A 25839-nucleotide genomic window follows, 5' to 3' on the forward strand; every position below is an offset into this window, starting at 1 on the left:
ATGAAACCTTAAATTATAAACAGCTAGGATAATGGAAACCGGAAAGATATTCCAGTTGTTGACGGTCGTTAGAGGCGAGGAAGTAAAGCAAAAGCATCATGCCAAATAATCAATGTAACGTCTAAACGTCCAATAAAAACACGCGCCGGATAAACAGAGTCTAGTCATTGGTCGAATCAGCACGCCATCGCGCAAGCGGTTGGTCAAGTTGGAGAGCCTTGCCTTTGGAGTTCTGACATACCTACGTACTGACTTCAAGATTTCTCGATGTTTCAGTTTGAGGACATCTTTCACTTTGATCACTATGAACTTTATGTGTACCTAGTACTTTTTAACTGTCGCTATATTGCTAAAATGAACACTAGCTTCACAATAAACCGATTTTAATGAACTATCTTATGTTCATCTGAAACACGACCGACTCCAACTGTCTCTTTAATTGTAATGACTTTAACCTTCTCTTATTTTTAACGACAATTATTATCTACCAGTTATCTAGAGATATAACATTTCAAAGATAGTGTCACAATAGCATACATGCGGCAGTTCTGTTAGACAAACAAGCAAATAAGAGTTATTTTTATTAATCTATGCAGTCGTAGTAAAATCTACTGGCAATGTTATTAAAATTAAAACTCTAAAGGTGAACGCGCACTGCCACAAGGCCCACGCAAGCGTAGCGTCGATATATTTTCTCTAGAAGGGTATTTCATTCAAGATGTCGTTTTCTATGCTGCATTCGAAACTGGTACCTCATTTCGGTGTCATTCGCATTTTAAACCGACTTTCAGAGAAGGTAGAAATAAGTATTTCAGGCGAAATCGCTTTTCAAAATCTTTCAGAACCAATTGTATTTATTCCAATTTTAATTATCGTTTTTAAATATTTTCCGGGGAAGTAATACCATCATGCTTATTTCTGCCACCAAGCAGCGTTGTTACACTGCTGTGTTCCGGTCTGAAAGGCAACTTTACCATAGTAATTAGAGTCACATGATGCTTGACGCCTCATACTAATCGAGTTAATAGACACAGGGTGGCACTTTCAGTGGCGTGCACGTCATACATGCACAAAGCACTGCCTACCCTAAAATTTATATATAACTGGTACAAGAGGAGGATTTTTGCTGTTTTATGCAATTTTACTGTTGTATGCATACCCTGGTAAGAACGTCCACGTCTTCACCCTGTGCCCAGTGGCGTGCACAGGGTGAAGACGTGTTCCTTGCATGCCCAGCGAAGTTTTTCTCCGTTTATAAACGATGCATTTCAACACTTATCCTGAAGATAAGGGTAGAAAACCATCATTTATACCATCTGCTTGGGTTATTACTTTATAAATCTTGCCATTTATAAAGTAATGGAATCTTGCCATTTAAATGACATATGTAAGACTTAAGAAAATAAATAAAAAATTTGCGCTATGATGTGCAATCAACTTTTAAGTGATAAGAATAATATTACCTACTCATTATATGTAGGTGAGTGTTATATTATAATATTTTCATGATACTCATGTTAAGCCTAAACTAATAAACGTGTCGAGGCGAAACGTAAGGAAGTTGCGTATTGCTAAGACAGTAAAATAAGGAAAATACTAAAGGAAACCTTGAGCGTCCTATACCTTGAATATTAAAGGATAACGGTATAGCCGTTATACACGTGCCACTCAATGCCTCTTATTTTAAAGTCCAAGTACCTTCGTCAATTGATTCGCAGCTAGCGTGTCCAAAGGAAATGAATCAGTATCCTTCGGCCTTATAATATAAGAGATGTCTGCGCTCAGAAGTGGGATCCATTGCTGGGAACAGGTCTCCCCTTCACCGTCATAAGAAATCCGAGTTTAAAAGATAGTATCATCACACGTTAGTAATAATAACCTAGGCCGATGGCTTAACGTGCTTTAACAGGCACGGTGGTTGACATGACCAATTTTCTAACTAAAAAAAGTTGGTTTTAAAGATTGTTATTATATAACTACCTCGTTAGTAAGCATTTTTGTTATTCGTTACAGGTTATTCGTCGACTGCAATCTCATCTGGTAGTAAGTGATGCAGTATAAGATGGTAACGGGCTAACCTATTAGGGTGTATGGTAGTCACACCCCCTGATCGGTTTCTACACGACATCGCACCGGAACACTAAATCGTTTAGTGGCACATCTTAGTCTGTAGAGTAGTAACTAGTATAGGCCAAAGCCTTCCCACCAGACCAGACCAGATTGCCGAAAATCGACCTCCTACTTAAATTCACAGCGCTCACCGTTGCGCCAGGTAGATCGTCAGCCTATTCGAATATGGATCACAACGTCCGGGTCGGTCTGATAAAATTATACTTGTTTGTTTAAACGCGTTTATCTCTGGAACTGACAGTCGGATTTCAAAAAACCTTTGTTGCATTTCTAAATCCAGAAAAGAATTTAATGAAAAGATTTACGTATCAAAAGTTGTTCGAAAAGGAAATCGCGGGTAACTGTTAGTAATATGTTATACAAGTAGACATAGGGTAGACGGATATAAAGACCTTGAGACTTATGAATGTAATTCGACCAAAAATTATTCCTTTAACGACCTTTATTCCAGAAATAGAAACACAATAAGTTGCCAAACTTTTGGCAATCAGCAATTTAATAATACTCAATATAGCATGTAACTACATACTATACTACATATACACTTATTATGTGCAAATGAAATTGCAGCGATGTTACATAACTTGCGTAATAGAATTTTGCCCGAGAACCGGGTCGTAATTTTTTACGCTTGCTTGTATACCTCCAACCTAAATACGTGGAAGCATGGGAAGGCCATTTCGCAGTCTTATTTATTTATGTTTAAAGATATTTTGTTGTAGCTCCACTATTATATTGCATTGGTATTGTTTTTTAAAGTCTATGTTCGTGATATGATATTAAATCTTTCATAATAAGTATGTAAAGATAGAGGGTACCTTACGCCGATTTTGACATACAAAGATTCAAGTACCTTAGATTCCAATTGTGGTTTTTTAAGTTCCATAATAAATCAACTTTTTATTTATCAGGATCTTATAAATATTTAAGTAGAAAAAACTCAAACGGACTGTAAATTTTATTCACGTACTCTTGACTTAGTAATCATTATTATCATATATTACTCATTATGCTGAACAACTTCTGAGACTTGTCGGCTTCTTCTCGGCAGAAACTGCCTTCCGAATGGTGGTAGAGTCAATTTAAACAAGCAGACTTGGCGTTTCCAGCGTGCCTCTAGAGAAAGGTTACTCACTTACTTGAAATAAATGAATCTTGAATTATGAATTTGAATTCGAATGGCTCATTGTTCGGAATCCATCTAACCAGTTACGACCTTCGGGTTGACGTTTCTTTACCAGCGAAGCTTAATTTACTACGGTTGCACCTAACGTTTCCTAGATGTTTCTGAACTAACTCAAACAGCGAAAAAACAACAACAATATAGTTACAAAAAATTCATCTGTCTTAGGTTTAAAAGGTGTCCGAATCTAAGTTGTGGTTTAGCGTCCAACGAATGAATTGGGTTGACATTTTTTAACAAGCGCAGTTTGATTTGCTCCGATGGCACCTAACATTGTTGTAACATGTTTCTGAACTCCGTAAATTGACCAATTACCGACGAAAGACATCAACAATATCGTTTCCAGGAATTCATCTAACATCTGATTCACCTGTTTGAAGTTCAGCAGGTGGCCATCTTCCAGTATGACGTAGATCTATTTGAAAGTTTAGTTTTCCAACAATAATGTGTTGTGATCAATCAAGGAAACGTTTAGGAGTATCGCACAAATATCCACGACCTTGGGCGTTTTATCTTCAATGCATAAAACGTTGTGAGCGACGTCGTATGTAACTGTGGTGACTACAAACGATTCTGGCGTTTGTGTGATGCATGAATCACGTCTGAGCGACGCGCTGTGATGTTATTTTAATGTCTGTATCTTAGCACTTTAAGGATACATTTGCGGCCCATTTACATGTTCAGTGCATATCTTTATCATCACTATTCTATTCAAGTCACACTGCTGGGCACAGGTCTCCTTTCTCTATGGAGATCGATTCAGAGCTAAGAGAGCTTTGCTGTTATTATAACAGGCGTTCTTCTAGTATTTGGCGTTTTTTTAAAACTGAATTCATGTGCTTTTGTAGCGTTGTTTATTAAAGGCTTTCATTTGGTTTGGTCGGCTATTGATACAGCAACTGTCATACACTGAGACTGGATCTGCCTAAACTGAGACTGGACAGGAATTCTCTGGGAGACTTAAGGTGGCCCGCGATGACGCCGTATTTTACCTTCCGACTTAGCAACGATCAGTAACTCGATGCGACTCCTTGGCGAAGTCCAGATTAATGTCCAGTCGCCAAGGTTATGTATATACTATGATTATGTATATTATTTAAATGACCACTTAGACACAAACAAAAAAGCACCACATTTAATAACCTCCGTCATTTTAGGGAAGGGGTATAAAAATAGGCATTCATCAAATCTACGCGTATCTATAAAAGAAGTTGGCAAATATTCCTTGCAACCAGTGGCCATGACGTAGATCTTTGTGCCGCGTCAGTATTAAACAATGTGTTGCGTTAAATCAAAAGAAGCATTTCGAGGTGTCATGCAAATATCAACAATTGTGGGCGGTTTATCTCACAAAATGTTTATGGTCCTCTAAAAAGTTACACAGCTGCTACCTAGGAAAGGGTCGCTTTTTAAATTTTTGGCTGGTTGGGCCCTCTGTCGTCTGTCGCTCCATCCGTCCGTCCGTCACAACCATGTTTTACAGACATGGCTTGAAGATTCCAGTTGAAGTAGAATATTAACCGACTGATATTTTCCTGTGTAAATGGCAATCTTGTAGGTAAACATAAGCGTTGAGTGTCTAAGCTGCAATTCATTTTTTAGAGATGAATGTACCCATTAGTGGGACACGAATAGGTGAAGCATGGTGATAATAATGGCCGCCAAAGTAACGGACCACTAGGTCCAAATTATTAAATTTAGGTTGTCATTGAAACAATTCTTTGCGGATACGTCTTTCATACGCGCTGAGTATAGCAAGCCGCCAACATGTTTCTGCGAGAAAAAAAACCTTGGTTCATCTTTTTCCTAAATTAGTAATAAAAAATGCGTTGCGTTCAATCAAAAGAAGCATTTCGAGACGTCATGACAATATCAACAGTTGTGGGTGCTTTAGCTTTTAAACTGTTTAATGATATCTATTTGATTGAACTTTTCTCTCTTAAGAACCAAAGCTTATGCGACCACATTTACATCAATGAATAAGCCAATGTCCAGTACATTGGCTTTTCCATCGATGGAAATCACGGAGCCAAATACACACATTTGGATGATAATAGTGTGCATGAAATATGATTTTTAAAGGGGTCATTCGAAGTTTAACGGTTTCATTTCGTATTTAAAAATGCCAGTTAATAAATTACGTTGAAAACCAAACGAACATTATTTCAAACCTTAAACGATAAATGCATTAGTTTAGTAACGCCTTAATATCCCGACCTCAGCTATCAGTAAAATGTCTCCTCTTAGGCGTGCTACCCGACGTTCTTATCCGTGACTATGTGGCCGCAATCGACGCTTGTACGAATCGTGAATCAGGTTCAAAAGATGATGTCATTGTGAATGGCTTGCCTATGTGTTTAACGATTTGAAATTTACCATTAGTAAAGATTTGCGCGCAAAATGTTGTGTCACTATCGAGAATCGAAACATTATAGTTTCACATTTACTTTAAACCTTTAATTTAGCTTCATAAAGAGCGGTGATAGCCTAGTGTTTAGGGCTTGGAGTTTCCATAAGGGAGACTGAGTTCGATCCCCGCCAATTAAATATCACTTGCTTAAACGGTTAAGGAGTAGATCTTGAGGAGGAAACCTACATGCCTGAGTTCCCCATAATGTTCTCAGTGGTGTGTTAAGTCTACTAATCCACAGTAGGTGGTCTGAGGCTTAAACGCTTCTCATTCTGAGAGGAAACCCGGGAGATCCTACATAACCCATTTTTCCCATAACCCATACGTTTCTCTCCCCCAAGAAGTCGGGTATCTTGTGATCAAAAGATTTTTAAAAACCATGTGGTTAGAGATTCGGCCTCTCGTTCGGGGTCGATTCTCTGCACTGCGTAAATTAAAATAATTTAAAGAGTTTGAAATATTACTTGTTTTAACGGTGAAGGAAAACATCGCGAGGAATCCTGCGTCCTGAGAGGTTCCCGTGACGTTCTGAAAGGTTTGTGAAGGCTACCGAAGTTCGAAGTCACAAAGCGTTGTGGACTACAGCCTAAAGCCTTTCTCATTCTGAGGGAATACCCATGCCTTGAAGTGGGCCGGTAAAGGTTTGATAATGATGTTGAAAGGGTTATAGATAGATTCTGCTTAATTATGTTAAACCTTTCGTAGCAAATAATGATTACGTAATTTCACGCGAGCTACAATCGTTTCGATTATTTCAAATGTCAAAGGATTTCTGGGTCAAATTCACCTTGACTTATATCTACGATTAATGAGTTTTACGTACTGGTACTGCCTCGTTGGTCTATTGGTAAGCATGTTTAACTATAAATCACGTAGTCCTTAGTTTGAATTCTGGATCGGACGAGAAATTTTCAAGTAATGTGTTTTTAATGTTACAAATTTTTTTAGGACTAGCACGGAGCTAAAAAAATTGCGGTGCCAGCTCCTGTACCTAAACTCGTTAAGCCGTCGGTTTCGGTTTTTATGTCTAACTTGTTTTAATAGTCGTTAAAGCCCACCAACCCTCGTTGGAGCAGCGTTGTGGGTCTATGCTTTCGTCTCTGCTGAGAAAGGAGGCTTGTGACCAGCAGTGGGACATTAATAGGCTGCGGATGATGATGGAGGTATGACTTGATATTAAATTATGATGGTATGACCTCGGTAAAACTAAAATTAGACACTTAGGTAGGTATTTTGCGGTTCTTGTGACAATTTTCCTCAAACTGTACATGGGATACGTCACGGAAACCACATCGCTTTTCTAAAACATCATAGTACATTTATACATTTATAATGGTGCTTCATCATCATCTTCCCAGCAACCCATTACCGGCCCACTACAGAGCACGGGTCTCCTCCCACAATGAGACGGGTTTGAGGCCACCACGCTGGCCTAGTGCGGATTGGAGAAAAACGCATAAAACAGCAAAATTTCAGCCGACATCACTGGCGCATTAAAAATTATTAGAAGAGAAATCGGTTAAATTCTGAGAAGTGAAGTCGGTTAGGGCAATAATTCCGAGATTTTTTATCATTTACCTAAACCTTAATAAAAAAAATAGGACGTTTCATGTTATATATTAAATAGAAGCAGGCGTTACTTTGCGGAAATCCCCAATGATGATATGAAAATTAAGCTTAATTTGCTAAACTCCACAAACAGCAGAAGAATCTGTATGGTGTTATTTATAATTTCTTCAATCCGTATACTCCACACCAAACTGATCCTCGGCAATGTACCCTCTACGCACGTTTCGCTCCGAAACCGGAGCATACTCAGGAGATGTTGACTTTACAATGAATAATTGTAAAGCGAATGAATAGGACGTATCTAGAAGCCCGTAGTTTATTTTTAAATAAATTGTATGCATTTTCCTTTAACGAATCACTAATTGGATCGGTTATAGCCCATTGGGTAGGACTTCGACTTCACTTTCGGAGTTCGAATCCCAGCTCTGACTTCTTCAAGTTATTTGCGTTTTTTAAGCAAATAAAATATCAAACAGTGAAGGAAAACCTGCATGTCTGAAAGTTCTCAATACTGTTCTCAAAGAAGTGTGGAGTCCATCAACCTGGGAGAGACTGTAGTGGTCTGGTAATGAGTTGATATGATTATGATGAATGTGAATTTTATACACTTGGTTTTTTTTCCATTAAGAACCATTACATTAGCTTCAAACCACTGTGCCATTTGTATTTACTTCCTATCGCATTTTCTACACCATTGCAACGCGCTTGCATTTACAATCCGTTTACTACAACCTACAGCATCTAGTTATAAACATTGGTTATGTAAAGTTAACCAAGTTAGTGGCATATCCATTAATGGAGTTAGTATTTACATAGTAAGACTAACTTGTACAATTTACCTAACGTAACTTATGTTATAAAGCCTGTACTAATGTTCAATTTACAAACAGTGGATCGCTCGATTATTTGTTTTTTTTTTTTTATTCGATTTTTTGTAACAAAGATTTGACAACAATTTGTTATTGCATTAAGATCTATTTAGTTACTAATTATAAAATCTTTGAAAACTAATCAAAATTTCTCAAGAAAATTTATTAATTTAAATGGAAAATAGATACACAATAATCAAACACCCTGCGAATGTAAATTCTGAATTTACGACAATCCATCCAAAAAAAAAAAAAAAACATTGAAGAGCATTAGTTAAACTTAATTCAGAAACAAATTTTTTGCCGTGTGGTAACGGCAGGCAGGTAATCGGGGTAAGACCAGAATACAGTTTTTACTACCATTTTTCCCCGTGTGGCGTAGAGGGTATGCATAGAGGGTATGCACAGGGAATGCAGATGATATAAAATGAAGAAAGTCTCCAGTACGAGTTATAACTATTTAAGGGTAAACTTTTATAACTCTTACAATGCCTATCCTTAAGTTTTTTTAAACTCGTACTGGAGATTTACTTCATTTTATATCATCTGCATACCCTGTCCGATGTCACATGGTACTCTATGCATGCCACTGAGGTACTAGTCGACAAAGGGAATATAACAGATAACGGGCAGCAGCGTCCTCTGTGCTACTACTACCATGTGCTTCGATCACCAACCAGTGCGCCCACCGTTATGACTATGGGCGAAACCTCCAGTTGGGAGGGCCTTTACTCCAGCATTGGACTATTTTAGGCTATTGATAACTCCAGCATAAATTGAACCTTCAGAAAAATTACCTCTTACGTAGGTATTAACACAGAGTTAGAGCTATTACAAAATGGCACACGATATATTAATAAAACCACAATTCGAAACAGAAGTAAAACCGCAGACATATCTACTATGCAGAAATCAATACAAAAAACACCGTATCGTATTCGGCGGGTCTCAAAGCAAACATTAGGCTGTATTCGATTACACTCTGACCTTCTTCGACAAATGGAGACGTACATCGATCCTAAGACGAATTTGGGTGACTCACATCTGAACCCGCCTCTCTTGGCTCGATATAATTATTTAGCGTCTAGACAACTGGCGTCGACCAGGCGGCGTCTATGGAAATCTAATGATGCTGCAGCGACATTTTGGTGGCAACTTTGCCATAAATTCCGTGGCCATATACAGCCGACGGAATAAATAAGGCATCCGGCCAACATAGCAACCGATATAGAGTGTGGTCTAAAAATACGTATGAAAAAAATCGATGTACAGTGGAAGAATTACTTTTGCAAAAGTGGCTTCGTCACGCCCATATTTGATTCATTCGCAAATGTCACGAAGTCTACTTCGAGGAATTTTTATTTCGAATAGTCTTAGGAAATGTAGACGTTAATCAGCAAATTTAATAAACATGGCTCTGTTATAATCGTTATTTATATGTTATTTTTAGATCACTTGAAAAACGGCTTTTATTTATTTCAATTTTATGAATATTCGAAACGAAGCAAAATAAAATGTAGTTACATAAGAAAAATTAAAAACAAAACTCTACATTTGTATTATAATGTGCAATTACGTTACCTGGTTAAACGCTGAGAGCACTAGTAAGGCAAGAGAATGAGGACGGAATATGCAACGCGATGTTCCCAGAAACTCCTCTATCTCCATATCACTGCACACCGACCGATACCGAAATGTCCACTAAAGCTTAGCATATTCATAGCTTAGAGCTGAACAATCCTTTCACGCGAATTGGTCACCTAATTCATCAGGCACTTGAGTCATAATTGCTAGAGAATTTTCGCGCGGCACCAGGGAGGCACACATTATATTATGAAATAGTAACGGGGACACGTGCTATCGCGGCAGAGAGGGACGGATTCACTGAACGTCCTTGATAAGGGGGAGCGCGGGGCGCCTGCGGCATCAGACGTTTCAATCATCCCCAGGGGGAGCGGGACAGCGATACGCGTTTCGACGGAGAGCGAGCGAGAAGCGCGGTGCCGTGCTATTGACCGGCCCGCAGACCACGCCCACCCGGGCGAGAGGGGCGCGCTGATGCTCCAAGTGAAAATCGAACGTCAGCCCGGGCAGACGCGGCCGGCTCAGCTGCTGCATCAAGGTTACCCCAACCACTCTTGCATCTCTTACCTTCCTGTGAGTTCCTAGTACTCATAACTACTAGTAGCTTCATAAAACTGGAGGTTTTTTATAGTATCAGTATCGCAAACAATGTATGCTCTTTATTAAAGAGGTAAAGGTTTAGTCCGTATCAAGGTTACCCCAACCACTTTTGCATCTCTTACCTTCCCGTGAATTCCTAGTACTTATTACTACTAGTAGTTTCATAAAACTGGAGATTTTATCGTATCAATATTTGCAAACAATATATGCTCTTTATTAAAGACGTAAAGGAACGGTATCCGGTTATATAATATGGTTAGCAAATTGCTTCGCAGATAAAGTCTCATCCATATAAGGTTTTATTTTTAGAAACCTTTCACCGCTATCAGTTTTGTATGATAAACTCACGAGTGGGTATGTCTCTTTATAGATTTTTATATCAGGCTTCGCTCTGGCGTGGATGATAGCTTCTGTATTAAACTATTGTAGTTTATTCTCGTCTTCTATTCCATTAACATCCAGACTTATTCCGTTCGGTATGAATATTGGGTCATTGAATACTTTTCGCTACAGAAATCAAGTAAGTTGCGTAACACCGGCCATACTATGTCGTAATGAAATCTTTTAAGTAATAAATTCTACGATATTTCACAAGACCATTAAGTTGATTACCGGTATTATAAAGATCAAATAAAATTGGTGTACCTTGACTTATTTTATACCTACGCCAGAAAAAGGGATGCGTACGTTGTTATGCACTCATGTTTTCGTAGTAGACTTCACACGTCTTAAACCACATGGAAAACTCTTAGACATGCAGGTTTCCTAAACGGACATAACTCCGAAAAGCTGCAGGCGTGGCTGCGTGCTGGGAGTAAACTATTTAAGACTCCTCGAGTAGGTACCACATTTCAAAGATTCTGCAGACATCTTTAAATCGCAATACAAATTTAAACAATGATAGTGAAAATGAAATACAAAATGGAAGAACTAAATGTTTAAGACTTTTAAGACTAAGGAAAAGACCAAATATATTTAAAAAAAATTATAGCGTCATCACTTAGGATTGTGGTTTAAAAAAACACCCGGCTAAGTTTGTTGAGGGCTTCTTCTTAAACCAGTACGTGTTTGGAACCCTCGTAGCTTTAGTTTTAAGTTTACGAATATGGTTATCGCCATCGTCTCACTACCGTATAGTTCTCATGTAATGTACGCATCAAAAAGTGCCACCTATGGGTTACTTGAATAAAGATAATTTTGACTTTGACTTTGATTAGTTTTTAGTAAAAAAATAAAAAAAATAAACCATGTGTCAAAAATAAAAAGTTGTATCTAAAACACGTAAATCATAGGCAAAATTCGGAAACTTACGTCCGGAATTTCTCTTTGACCACAAACTGGAACCGGACCAAGATCATGTAACTTCCATAAATTTCAAAACATAATCATAAGTAAAAAAAAAAAAATTCTACATTCTGAGAAATTATTGAAGTTTTCGTAGAAATAGGTATGAAAACCAAATTAACTCGACATGAGAGGAATGGTTTAACAAGAGATTATCCCCTTGAGAAGGAAGCGAAACTGCTTGCTTCATAAACTAGATCGAGGATTACTAGATACTAGAATGCAAAATTAGATTAGTTACATGGAAACATGAAAACACTTATTTGAAATACATAAAATTGGACATCTATACACCTAAAAATCAACTGTCGTGAGTTAGTCTCGCAAAACACCCGAAAAAGGCAAGACCGATTTTAATAAAATGTTTTTGTCAAATAATCTTCACTTAAGAATGATGTGCTAAGGGCGGTACTTTTCAGGTCGATTTCCTAGCATGCGTCCTTATTGGTTTTCCACTCACCATCAGGTAGGCCATCTGCTCGGTCAATCAATAAAATCATAATTGAATTAATATAAAAGGAGAAAATAATTATGGTAGGTCACCTGTCGAACCCGATGTTTGTAAAATTTAAATATGTCACATGTCAATTTTAAATTTAACATGAAAACTGCTACTAAAATTATAAATTACTTACTTTGGTTGAACTTAAAGATATATTACTACTATCGAGTACCTGAGTAGTGTCGTGGGTGGAAAATCTTTTCAATCTTTATTTCCAATAAGAGAGATCATTACCTGGAAACAAAAGAAAAACCAGTTAGAACCACATTTTAATTCGCACAACAGAAAACTTACGACGATAAATAAATCTAAAGCTTAAATACAAAAGGTAGACAAATGCACGGTAGGAATTCCTTTAACAACAGATATTATTCGTTGGAAGGCGGTAAAATTTCTCTTAGTTTCTCATAAAAGCCTTAAGCATGCAAAGACGGTCGTGCCCGTCTCGTAAAAGGTAATGTGGCTTGGCGCTGAAGTATGCCTTGACCTGCGCGATTTGGGCGTACTTGGAATGCGAATTCGCAATGAATAAGCATTGGTACGCCGAATAATATATGTGACAGCTCAAACTACATTTGTAACTCTAAACAATTACCGATAGTATAATATAACCAAAATATTCATAAATAAAAATAATAAATAATTTTATATATATTCATACAATTCATTATAATGAATATTCTGTCTATCTTATCATTTGAACTTTTTAAAAGCAAAACAAGAAAAGCGGCGGATGATTTTAGCTTCTCAACGTTGTTGAGTTTGTCAGGCTTCGAATTATATGAGAAACCTCTCAAGTACGAATGCTCTGCAAGAAAATTCTTTGATGGCTTAAATTTAGGGGAAGTGATAAATATTTCTAAGATTAATTGCGTAACTGACGAATACAAATAAGTTGATAATATGTTAATGAGAAGTTGATTGTTAGCCATGTTAAATATTAAATGTCGGTTTAAACAGGTCTTTATTTTATATTACTATCATTTTTATCAGTCACTTCAACTTTTTGAGGCTTTTCCCCTTAACGATAGGTAAGCGCTTCCTAAAGAAAATACAAATGAACATGTGATTAAAATAATTATGTTATAAAGATTAATGAAACGACTTCAGAAATTAGGGAGGTTGGAAGTACAATACATTATAAATATATTGTTCAATCTATAACGGTGGTCTTAACGGATTATCAACAGAAGTTATAGATAACGTAGAGTAGTACAATCTAGATCTGTTAGTAAATACAGATTACACAATTGTAAACTTGGCATTATATGTGCACTAAACTATGTATTGTTTATTTGTAACGCTATCCCGTTTAGTTTATAACTCATGCTGGTCATTTAGTTTCCATCGTTAGGTAACTAGGTCACGGTTGTTTTTAATATTGGCCACGATTGATGAGTAATCAATAGTTTCGCTCAGTTTTATTCATTATTAATTACGACTTGTGCTTTGACCTTCAAGTTGTCTGGAAGAACGCGCCACTTAGTGGTAGCCCCGCCCGCTTTCTATACTGGCACAATGATTTTTTTTTTTCCAAAAAATACAAATAATACATAAGTTATTATTTGTGTAGTTTCTATTGTGGGGATTAACATAAATAAATACTACAAAAATGCAACAGTGAAAGAGGTAAATAGAGCTGAACAATATCGACAAGGAAAAAATTTGACAACGAGTAAAGCCAAAAATGTTACGCTACCTATAAGATCTCGTGTTAATAACAATTGTGATATAAAAATTATTGTGATACCTAAAAACAGAAAGGGAGAAATCGCTCCTGTCTCGTGAAGTCTCGTAAAAAAATGAAAGTGAAAAAAACATTTATCACACGAGGGCCACATAACATACAAGCGTGCTAACCGCACTCTTGAGACCGCTAGTATTTTTCATTCGTTATTTCGAGCTTACAGAGATATCTGTATCAATTGTATAAGTACCAACTACGGTGGTATTATTTGCTGATTTAACATCCGAGTAAGCATTCTCGTCCTTGCTTTTCATTTGGAAGACGGGTTACTGTTTTTCCGGTTTACACATCAAAATGTTTCAGCCTAGGGCATTAGCTTAAGATTAAGTGAGTACTTCGAATCGAACTTCATTTATAAAATTACTAGCGGACCGGCGCGACTTCGTACGCGAATGAGTCAACTTCAAAAAGTAGTCGTAAAAAAGATATTTATTGCAGTAAAAGTTCATAACATTTCTCATTAAAAATTATTATGAATTTATTAGGAAGCCAACGTGTATACAACCTATCTTAATATATGGACACATTTTACAATTGTTTTATAATGCTGTGCACCCCACTTAAAGGCTAACTCAGCAAGCATAACACAAAAGACACTCTTTGTTTACCACCAAATTTTGTGATATTTAGCCTCTAAACAAAAGAAATGTAAATGATAAAGAGAAAAAAAAACCCTAAAATAGGTACTTACATAACCAAGAAAAAAAAAATAACTTAAAAAAATAAAAAATTAATAAATGACTAACAATCTTGCCGTACTTTTAAAAGTTTTTTGACTTCATTTTTGAAACACGGGGCGGAGTTTCGAAAAATATCCAAGCCAGCACTTCCAACCAATTTGTTGTAGGTAACAACTATTCTACACAATGGAGCGGATCTGCCCAGATTTGATGTAGCGATTCTAGGTATCAACGTTAGCTTATTCATAATATGCGACTTTGCATTATGCTTTGGTACCGCCAATCGCACCCTGCTCATCAGATTTGGGCAATCGATCCCTCCGTCTATTTTTCTGTTTACTTTTCAGAAAAGAGAGATCAATAATTGCTGGTGAGTTTCTTGCCGGCTTCTTCTCGGTAGAATCTGCCTTCCGAACCGGTGGTAGTGTCACTACACACAGACAGACTTGACGTTTCAAAAGTGCTTATATAAGGCCTACTTGAAATAAATGAATTTTGAATTTGAATTTGAATAAAGTCCCTGCGATCAGACAGTGACAACGCTTTGTATAAATTCAGTAGATCAGCGTAGGTACTGACCTTTTTTAAAATGTTTTCCTTGTATGCAAGGTGCCGTAAAAACTTCTTCTGGAATCTCTCTATCCTATTCATGTGTATTTGATAAAATACATGGCTCCATGCAATAGAACAGTATTCAAGTTTGCTTCGTACAATCGAATTAAAAAGTGAAGAAGAAGAAGAAGGTAGAAGACTTTTTAAAGTCCTTTGTATTTCTAATGATGAATCCCACGAATTTCAGAGTTTTTTAATAATATTATCCATATGTGGTATTAAACTTTATTTACTATACATAATTACGCCAATATCTTTTCTTTGCTTTACTTTTTAATAATGGTAGCCATTGGTCGTAGCGTGATGTTATATAGCCTTAATTAATACTACCAATACAAAAAAAATTGAAATAGTTACAGTATTTTTTGAGATTAGCACGGTCAACTAAACAAACTCAAAATCTTGAACATATTACAACTATGCGTATCTATAAAAAACACGTCAATCTAAAACTCCGTTGCGCGGATTTTGAAAGACAAATGTGGAAAAAATAGCGATTTTATAATGTAAATAAGTAAATAATGTATTAAAATACATAGTGTATTTAAATATATAATGTACATAAGCAAATAATGTACTTAAGTATATAATGTACATAAATAAATACTGTACTTAAGTAAATATTGTACTAAAGTATATAATGTATTTCAGGATATAATGTAAATAATGTACTGAGGTAAATAATGTATTTAAGGATATAATGTAAATAAAGTATTTAATTAAATAATGTACTCAAGTAAATATTGTACTTAAGTACATTATGTATTTAAGTAAATAATGTACTTGAGTATATTATGTAAGTAAGTATATAATGTTAATAAGTAAATAATGTTTTTAAGTATATAATGTATTTAAGTATACATTGTTTTTAAGTACATAATGTACATAAGTATAAAACGTATTTAAGTAAATAATGTACTCAAGTTAATAATGTACTTAAGTAAATATTGTACTTAAGTAAATATTGTACTTAAGTATATAATGTTAATAAGTAAATAATGTTTTTAAGTATATAATGTATTTAAGTATACATTGTTTTTAAGCACATAATGTACATAAGTATAAAACGTATTTAAGTAAATAATGTACTCAAGTTAATAATGTACTTAAGTAAATATTGTACTTAAGTAAATAATGTACTTAAGTAAATATTGTACTTAAATATATAATGTACTTAAGTAAATAATCTACTTAAGTATATAATGTACTTAAGTATATAATGTATTTCAGTATATTATGTGAATAAGTAAATAATGTATGTAAGTATATAATGTACATAAGTATATTATGTATTAAACGAAATAATGTACTTAAGTAAATATTGTACTTTAGTATATAATGTATCTAAGTAAATAATGTACTCAAGCAAATATTGTACTTAAATATATAATGTACTTAAGTAAATAATGTACATAAGTAAATACTGTATTTAATGAAATAATGTACTAAAGTATATAAAGATTTTAAGTAAATAATGTACTTAAGTATATAATGTATTAAACTAAATAATGTACTTAAGTAAATAGTGTATTTTATTAAATAATGAACTAAAGTATATAAAGTTTTTAAGTAAATAATGTACTTAATTATATTATGTAAGTAAGTATGTAATGTATTTCAGTATATAATTTGAATAAGTAAATAATGTATTTAATTAAATAATGCACTAAAGTATATAATGTATTTAAGTATATAATGTGCATAAGTAAATAATGTATTTAAGTATATAATGTACTTATGTATATAATGTATTAAGGTATATAATGTATATAAGTTAATAATTTATTTATTAAAATAATGTTCTTAAGTAAATACTATATTTAATTTTATAATGTACTTATGTATATAATGTATTGAAGTATATAATGTACATAAGTATATAATGTACTCAAGTTAATAATGTACTTAAGCAAATATTGTACTTAAGTATATAATATTCTTAAGTGAATAATGTACTTAAGTTTATAATGTTATTAAGTAAATAATGTACTTAAGCAAATATTGTACTTAAATATATAATGTACTTAAGTATATAATGAATTTAAGTATATTATGTATTTAAGTATATAATATTCTTAAATTAATAATCTACATAAGTAAATAATGTATTGAAGTATATAATGTAGTTAAGTAAATAATATATTTAAGTAAATAATGTACTTATTTATATTATGTAAGTAAGTATATAATGCATTTCAGTATATTATGTTAATAAGTAAATAATGTATTTAAGTATATAATGTACATAAGTACATAATATATTGAAGTATATAATGAACATAAGTAAATATTGTACTTAAATATATAATGTTGTTAAGTAAATAATGTTCTTAAGTATATAATATATTTCAGTACATTATGTGAATAAGTAAATATTGTACTTAAGTATATAATGTACTTAAGTATATAATGTATTTAACTAAATAATGTACATAAGTAAATACTGTATTTAATTAAATAATGTACTAAAGTATATAAAGATTTTAAGTAAATAATGTACTTAAGTATATAATGTATTTAAGTAGATAATGTATTTAAGTATATGATGTACATAAGTAAATAATGTATTTAAGTACATAATATATTTAAGTATATAATTTACTTAAGTAAATAATATACATAAGTAAATAATGTATTTAATTAAATAATGTACTAAAGTTTATAATGTTTTAAAGTATATAATGTATTGAAGTATATAATGTATTGAAGTATATAATGTACATAAGTATATAATGTATTAAAGTAAATAATGTACTCAAGTTAATAATGTACTTAAGTAAATATTGTACTTAAGTATATAATGTATCTAAGTATATAATGTACTCAAGCAAATATTGTTCTTAAATATATAATGTACTTAAGTATATAATGTATTTTAGTAAATAATATTCTTTAGTTAATAATCTACATAAGTAAATAATGTATTTAATTAAATAATGTACTAAAGTTTATAATGTTTTAAAGTATATAATGTATTGAAGTATATAATGTACATAAGTAAATAATGAATTTAATTAAACAATGTTTTTTCAGTATATTATGTAAATAAGTAAATAATATATTTAAGTAAATAATGTACTCAAGTTAATAATGTACTTAAGTAAATATTGTACTTAAGTATATAATGTATTTAATTAAATAATGTACTCAAGCTAATATTGTACTTAAATATATAATGTACTTGAGTATATAATGTATTTAAGTAAATAATGTACTCAAGTTAATAATGTTCTTATTTATATTATGTAAGTAAGTATATAATGTATTTCAGTATATTATGTGAATAAGTTAATAATGTATTTAAGTATATAATGTACATAAGTAAATAATGTATTTAAGTATATAATGTACTTAAGTAAATAATGTACAAAAGTATATAAAGTTTTTAAGTAAATAATGTACTTAAGTATATAATTTACATAAGTAAATAATGAATTTAATTAAACAATGTATTTCAGTATATTATGTAAATAAGTAAATAATGTTTTCAAGTATATAATGTACATAAGTATATAATGTATTAAACTAAATAATGTACTTAAGTAAATATTGTACTTAAGTATATAATATACTTAATTATATTATGTAAGTAAGTATATAATGTATTTCAGTATATTATTTGAATAAGTAAATAATGTATTTAATTAAATAATGCACTAAAGTATATAATGTATTTAAGTATATAATGTACTTATGTATATAATGTATTAAGGTATATAATGTACATAAGTTAATAATTTATTTAATAAAATAATGTTCTTAAGTAAATACTATATTTAATTTAATAATGTACTTATGTATATAATGTATTGAAGTATATAATGTACATAAGTAGATAATGTAAGTAAGTATATAATATAAATAAGTAAATAATGTATTTAAGTACATAATGTAAATAATGTACTTAAGTATATAATATATTTAAGTATATAATGTACATAAGTAAATTATGTACTTAAGTTAATAAATAAGTGTAATAATGTTAATAAGAATATAATGTTTTTAAGTATATAATGTAGAATATAATGTTTTTAAGTTTATATTGTATTCTTCATTATAACCGAGTATATCACTTGTTATGTTAGTAACGTTCATGTTATTCTATCCAAACTTACCAAAACTCCATACTAAATTGAACTTATAATATTAGGCGTGATGGCTCTGAACTAACCGTGATGTACACTAATAAATTCTTTACATTCTTTTTTAAAGGAAATAATAAGTTAATTATTTTACATGTATTTTGTATGAATAAAATAACTTCGATCGAAGCATGTGTTTTAAACGATATTCAGTTTATTTTACATCCTCTTATGATATTTGCAGCACGCATTCTTTTAAATGTCATAATGTTACATTAAAAAAGTTTATATTGTCCAAAGCGCTAAGGTTAGATTAGAAATAATATTATACGATTAAGTTTTCTTAAATAAGGATTCTTAAATTTTCTAATTTTCCGCGCAAGTTTATATATTTTTCATGTCATAAGAACCTTCTCCTGACAATAACAAACACAACAAAAAAAAAAGTGTAATCGGTCCAGCCGTTCACGCGTGATGGCGTGACCAAGTGATGTAGGGATTCATTTTTATATATATAGATTATAAAAAATCGTACAAGATCTGCAGGAGGACTAAAAAGTACAATACGGCCTGTTTAAAATTTTAATTTATATTGTTTTTTTTTTATGACATTTCATTGATCCGTTTGAACTTTACTATCAAATCACGGAGTCGAACATATTATAATAAGATGCCATACGTAAACTAATTCCCAAAAAAACACTCCCTTATTCGTTATTTCAAGGCAGATTAGGTTTCAAAAACAAGAGATGAAAATTGTGGCACTCAAACAGAAAAAACGAACGAGGGAGTAAACCGTGAAATTCGGATATCTTCTCCAAGTGGCGTTCATTCATTATAATGTGAGCTTGTAACAAGTCTCTAACCATTCCGTAGGGAACGGAAGTTTATTTCATTCCATTTGCAGTTTAGGGCTGTAGTAGGCATACATTTTCTGAACCTTTTTCAGCTCAGTGATGTATTTGCTTGTTTTTCTTTATAGCTGACAAAGACAAGTTCGAGGAAGTTCGAGGTTACGTAATTCAATTATTTTCGGGTAAATGCTGCTTTATAAGATTTCTATACGTTGCATTTAGAAAAACTCGTATGACATAGATATATTTTTCTTGCCTTGGTCATTAATTTCTAAATGAGTATCTGACACATTGCTTGATAAAGTCTGATTCACGCAATGCCGTTCAAAAACATGCATTGGTATTGTCTTAAATTTCTTAGTGGTCATCTTATGTTATGCGTTATTTGCTTAAGTTTAAACATTCTCTCGAATAATAAGGTGTATTAGATCGATTAGATGATATTTTTTATCTACTCAAATATGTTATTTAAGCTATTGTTGAGTTCCTGCTCGTTTAATCATTAGTTTTTTCTTCCAAAATTATGTTGAGGTTGATGATTTTTACAAGGATGTGGGGTGACAAAACATACACAATTTCTACTTTTACACACCTACCAACTGATTCGCGGAAAGACACTACCTCATTGCAGGCAGATTTATTTTAATAGAACACGCTTGCCACTAAACTACATTCTTGCGTGCTTTAATCTCTTAAGCGCATAGTCATAAATTTTAACTAGGGTTGTAATACAGGTGTGTTCTGACCAACTATGATTAACATTACTGTCTCAAAGCTTTTATAATTCTTCATCTCTATTTATTGTTGCCATCGTAATATCTAAGGTAATATCACACATATTATTATATGTGACGATGAATTTGTTCAACACTATCACAATATCAATATTTGCAAGATTGTCAAGTATTTTTGCAATAACATTGAACTCTTTAGATAATTACGAAACGTCATTTGTTAGAGCGTCTATCTATCTATCTTGCAATGGTTATATGACTCATCAACTAAACAGAATGTACAGTCAAAGCATTAGCAAATTGTAGTGGGAAGCGATTTAGCTTGGCCGCGTATTATTTATACAAAAAATCGAAGTTATTGCTCAGCGATATTAGAAACGTCTACAATTTAAAAAATAGTTACTCACATTATGTAGTTGAAGACAATAATTATGCTAGTTAGAAAAAATTAATGATAGCAAGTTTTTTTTTTAAAGAAAAAGATTTCTGTATGTTAATAAGGTCAAAATTACTCAAATTTATGAAACGGAGCATTTATTACATAGAGTTAGATATTGGATAAGCTATTCCTAAATTTTTTTTTCGAATCGTTATGTTGTTAGCTGTTTCAAAATAAGATTACTTCTACTGATCCGAATCGGTCTATAGATAATTCTTGGACCTAGAAATTTATCATCCCCATAACTAGACTGCGTAATTAAAGTGCTATAATTAAGGCTAAAACAATGTTATCGCAAAACAATGCTTGACAAGGCCTCAGCTGATTGCCTTACGAAGATTATGTGTGCTAAGGATATTTACATTAGCAAGGACATATAAGATGGAGATCAAAAACGTTTCGCATAAACTAGTTTACGTCATGAAGAAGGTAAGTTCATGTCACATCGTATCAAAAGCATATCGTTAATCTTCCCTCAGGAATCAATTCAAGAGCAATGACGCAACGGTGACAGTATTAACGTTTGGCGAATAGGTTAGGTATTTGAGTTACTATTTTCTTCAAAAAATAAGTATATTGATGATTTCGATGCGTTCATTACATTACATATATAAGGGACTTGAGTTCTTTTTATAAATATATAGTCTAAATTGAAAAAAAAATGTTACTGGAAACCGTTAATTTATAGTGCAAAGATAAAAAGGATGTAAAATTTAGAAGTAGGGCGTGCAATTTTAATACTGAGCCATGAAATGTTCTATAGTAAAATGTAGACACTTTAGCTCAAACGATGTTTTCCTTTTTAGTGCCTAAGTAATGTTCTTTTTTAGCTTCCATTTGTTCGAGATTGTTGTTAAGAATAGTTTATTCTGATAATGAACATTTATTATGACCTAAAATTATCACTGTTTCCTTTCTAAGGCTAGTCATTGCATTTGTAGTGCTAAACCTGTGGCTTTTTGATGGATGATCTCTTAAAATCTTATGGCTCCAATGCTTTTAGTTAAATACCTACTATTATCTCACACTAATTTATTAAGTTTGTTTGTTTTTTTACTTGAATGCGATGATCCCAGGAACTACGTGTCCGATTTGAATTAGCCTATTTATCGAAGAAGGCTATAGGCTATAAATATCATCACGCTAAGACCCAAAGGAGCATAGCAACAATGAAGATTGTTTCAAAATCGGGGGTGTTTTTTTTCCTTTTGAGAACTTCCGTTGCGTGCATTGCGTAAACGGTCTTTTAAGGTTGACTCATACGCGGTCGATGTAGCGAGGAACTGCAAGTCCAATATAAAAAGTGAGTTTCCGCACCATCCGTCACGACGAATCATCGAGAAATTCTAACTTAAAGATGGCCTAGAAGTACCTAATCGATCTTTTCATTCAATTTAAATCGCTTTCAAGTGTGGGAGAACACTTCATTAAACACACATTGAATGCATTAGTTGTATAAATCTAATATCCAAATTATAAACAGACTCGCCAACTTAATCAACTAAACCTGACCGCTCAAAAATTTATTGGGCTTTGCTGATAAGATGGTCCCAAAATTATCTCTCATTGGCTATAGGTTGCTGTTTCCATTTAGTTTGACCATTTATAATTATATTGAGTGTGATCACTTAGAACTTAAGGGACCTAGAATTTCTATTTACAGATAGTTAGTAGATCTACATGCCGACATTTACTATTAGTGAACTCAATATGACCGGACTTATTGGGTCGCGTACACGCCAGTGATACTTATTGAATTTCTTGACACGCAAAGTAGCACACGACAAAACGCTCGGGGGTCTATTATAGAATTATGGCTTTATGGACCAATATCGTGAGAAATGATTTAATAGCATGGTCGAAAATCTTAAGCTGATAGAAAATTAAGGCAAGAACCGCGAACAACGCATTTTTCATTCGGAGGAAAGTTTAGGCTTTGGCCGTGGCCAGTTACCACCCTACCGACAAAGACTTACCGCTAAGCGATCAAGTGTTCCGGTGCGATGTCGCGTAGAAACCGATTAGGGGGCATTACTACCATACTCCCTAAAAGGTAGGCCCGCTACCATCTTAGACTGCATCATCACTTACATCCAGGTGAGATGGCAGTCAAGGGCTCACTTTTAGTGGAATACAAAAAAGGAAATGTGTGTTACTGACGTCATCCGCATATTTTTTGGATTTTCCGTCTACCGCCTGGTCATTATTTTAGTTTCACGAATCACCTGTTATTTTAATACCCGCAAACATTATCACGAAAAATAGTTCATGCAGCCGCAGATTTGTGTCGCGTGTTTAAATTATGTACTCAATAAAACTTACGCGGTCTGATTGACAGACAACGCGTTATAATCATTTGGGTTCAGCATGTTATTTTGCACGATATGTGATGTGAATTGTAAAAGGGCTTTTAGAAAATCCATTTTGACAGACTTAATGTCTTCATCAATTGATCTGCCACTGTCTAACGTATTACTCGATTTCATGATTTCTGGAAAGCGGTAGCTAAATGGGCAGTTTTCTAATCATTAAAAGCCAATCATAGTCCACTGCTGTATCTTTCCCAAATGGAGGCTTCGCTCATTATCACCACGCTGAGCAGCGGGTTGGTAATCGCTGTAGATAAACACTACGACAATACACACACTAGCCCTAAAGTAAGCGTAGCTTGTGTTATGAGTACTAAAATGACTGACGAATATTTTTATGCATAATATACTTTTAATATACATATAAACACCCAGACACTGAAAAAAATTTATGTTCATCATACAAACATTTACCAGTCGTGCTAATCGAACCCACGGCCTTGGACTCAGAAAGCAGGGTCACTGCTCACTGCGCCAATCGGCCGACAGATGGTAGTATGATGGTCCATTAGTCGCCTTGCGCGACACCAGCGGAAAGAGGAGGCGGCATATAGTCACTGCACGGCATAGGTTTTATGATATATTAATAGTATCCATCCATCCAAACAATGCAAGGATTTATGATTATGATGACACATAAAGTGAGTATGTAAGGAGAATAAATTGTCGCCACAATTGAATACGACAATAGTGTCTATAGATGTGGGGACATCTACATCCAACAGTTAACTAGATATGAATGGGTCGCTTCTATCTCGGTGGTGTTTATTGAGTTGTGTGACACGCTTGTCCCTTGTTCGTAATGACACGGTTTTGATGCATTCCTATTTAGAGTTGGCTCGGATGTTCTTTGTTCATGTTATATGGTTTCTGTTAAAAAACTTATGTTAGCATTGATAAAACCTAAGTGATTTATCTTCGCGAGCGATTCTGAAGTTATTTTTTATTCATACTAAATAGATAAATTAAAGTATCTTTTTTTTTTTTTTTTTTTAATGAAATACAAATAGGTTAATTGTTAGATGACCCATTTAAAATGATTATGAGGAATAATATGGGATAATATTTTTTTTTAATTCTGATGAAAAAGAAAGTTGGCCAACTGTGTAGCTCTCTTACTTAGAATATGGCTATACACTCTTGATTTGAAGGTACACAAGGTCAGCAAGGAAAGGAAATTCCAGATCTTTCTGTTGCAGAAGCGAAGAACGCAGAACACTTTATTATAACCTTTGACCTTCCTTAATAAATGGACTAACTCTAATATATTTTTTCAAATAGTAGTTTCTGTGATTAGCGAATATAACGAACTCTTCAGATTTTTAATATTGAAATAGAGGGGGTAAGACTTTGTTTCATTAACAATATTAACAATAATAAATAGCTAACTAAACACGAGCAGTAAAACCTGGTATTCGACCAGAAAATTATGTCGATTTTATAGCAAAGAAGAGTGACATGTTATTTGGTCGATTGCCAATATTTACAACTTTGCATAGATATTGGATAGAAGCGGGCGTTACTTTGCGGAATTCCATGATATATTATTTAAATTAAGCTTAATCTGCAATACTCCGCGAAATGCAGGAGAGTCTGTATGGTGTTATTTATAATATCTTCAATCTTTATACACCACACCAAACAGATCTTCGGCAATGTACCCACTACACTGAATAAGTAATTTTGAATTATGACATTAAACTCCGCCAACCTCTATTGAAAGGTCTTTTGCTCAGCATTGCGAACATAAATTTTCTGAGGATGATATCGAAAGATAACTAACAATTTACGCTCGTATGGTTTGTTGACAGAATCGACTTTGCTTCATTACCTGCCTGTTTGCGGGTGACAATACCGGATTGGTATTTCGATATTCTAGAACGGAATTATATATGTGCATTTATAAGTAGGCAGTTACATGAATGCAAACAGCTCGATTCTTAAACCCTAATACAATAAGTTATCTATTAGTCTAATATTATAATGATAATGTTTTTTCATAAGGTTTGCAACGAAACAGGTGGACATCATTTTAAACTGTTTTCGAGAAAAAGTGTCTTGCAACGGACGGACGATTAGTAAGAAAAAAAAGTATTCCATTATCCCATTAACATGTACGTGAAATATATAA

At 33.3% G+C, this 25839-nt stretch overlaps 1 protein-coding gene across 8 annotated transcripts in view; it reads right to left on the reverse strand.

Moving 5' to 3' along the window:
* The window catches only part of LOC120634427 (plasma membrane calcium-transporting ATPase 3), a 281705-nt gene that overhangs the window by 144087 nt on the left and 111779 nt on the right, over window positions 1–25839 (reverse strand). The window contains exon 1 of one of the 8 annotated variants that reach the window (XM_039904956.1): window positions 9743–9965. The exons of the other annotated variants lie outside the window; for them this stretch is intronic. The gene's annotated coding sequence lies outside the window, so the exon portion shown is untranslated. Of the gene's footprint in view, window positions 1–9742; window positions 9966–25839 lie in introns of those variants that run through there. 8 annotated transcript variants of the gene reach the window in all.

The sequence above is a fragment of the Pararge aegeria genome, chromosome 24 (assembly GCF_905163445.1).
Source record: "Pararge aegeria chromosome 24, ilParAegt1.1, whole genome shotgun sequence".
Lineage (NCBI taxonomy): Eukaryota > Metazoa > Arthropoda > Insecta > Lepidoptera > Nymphalidae > Pararge > Pararge aegeria.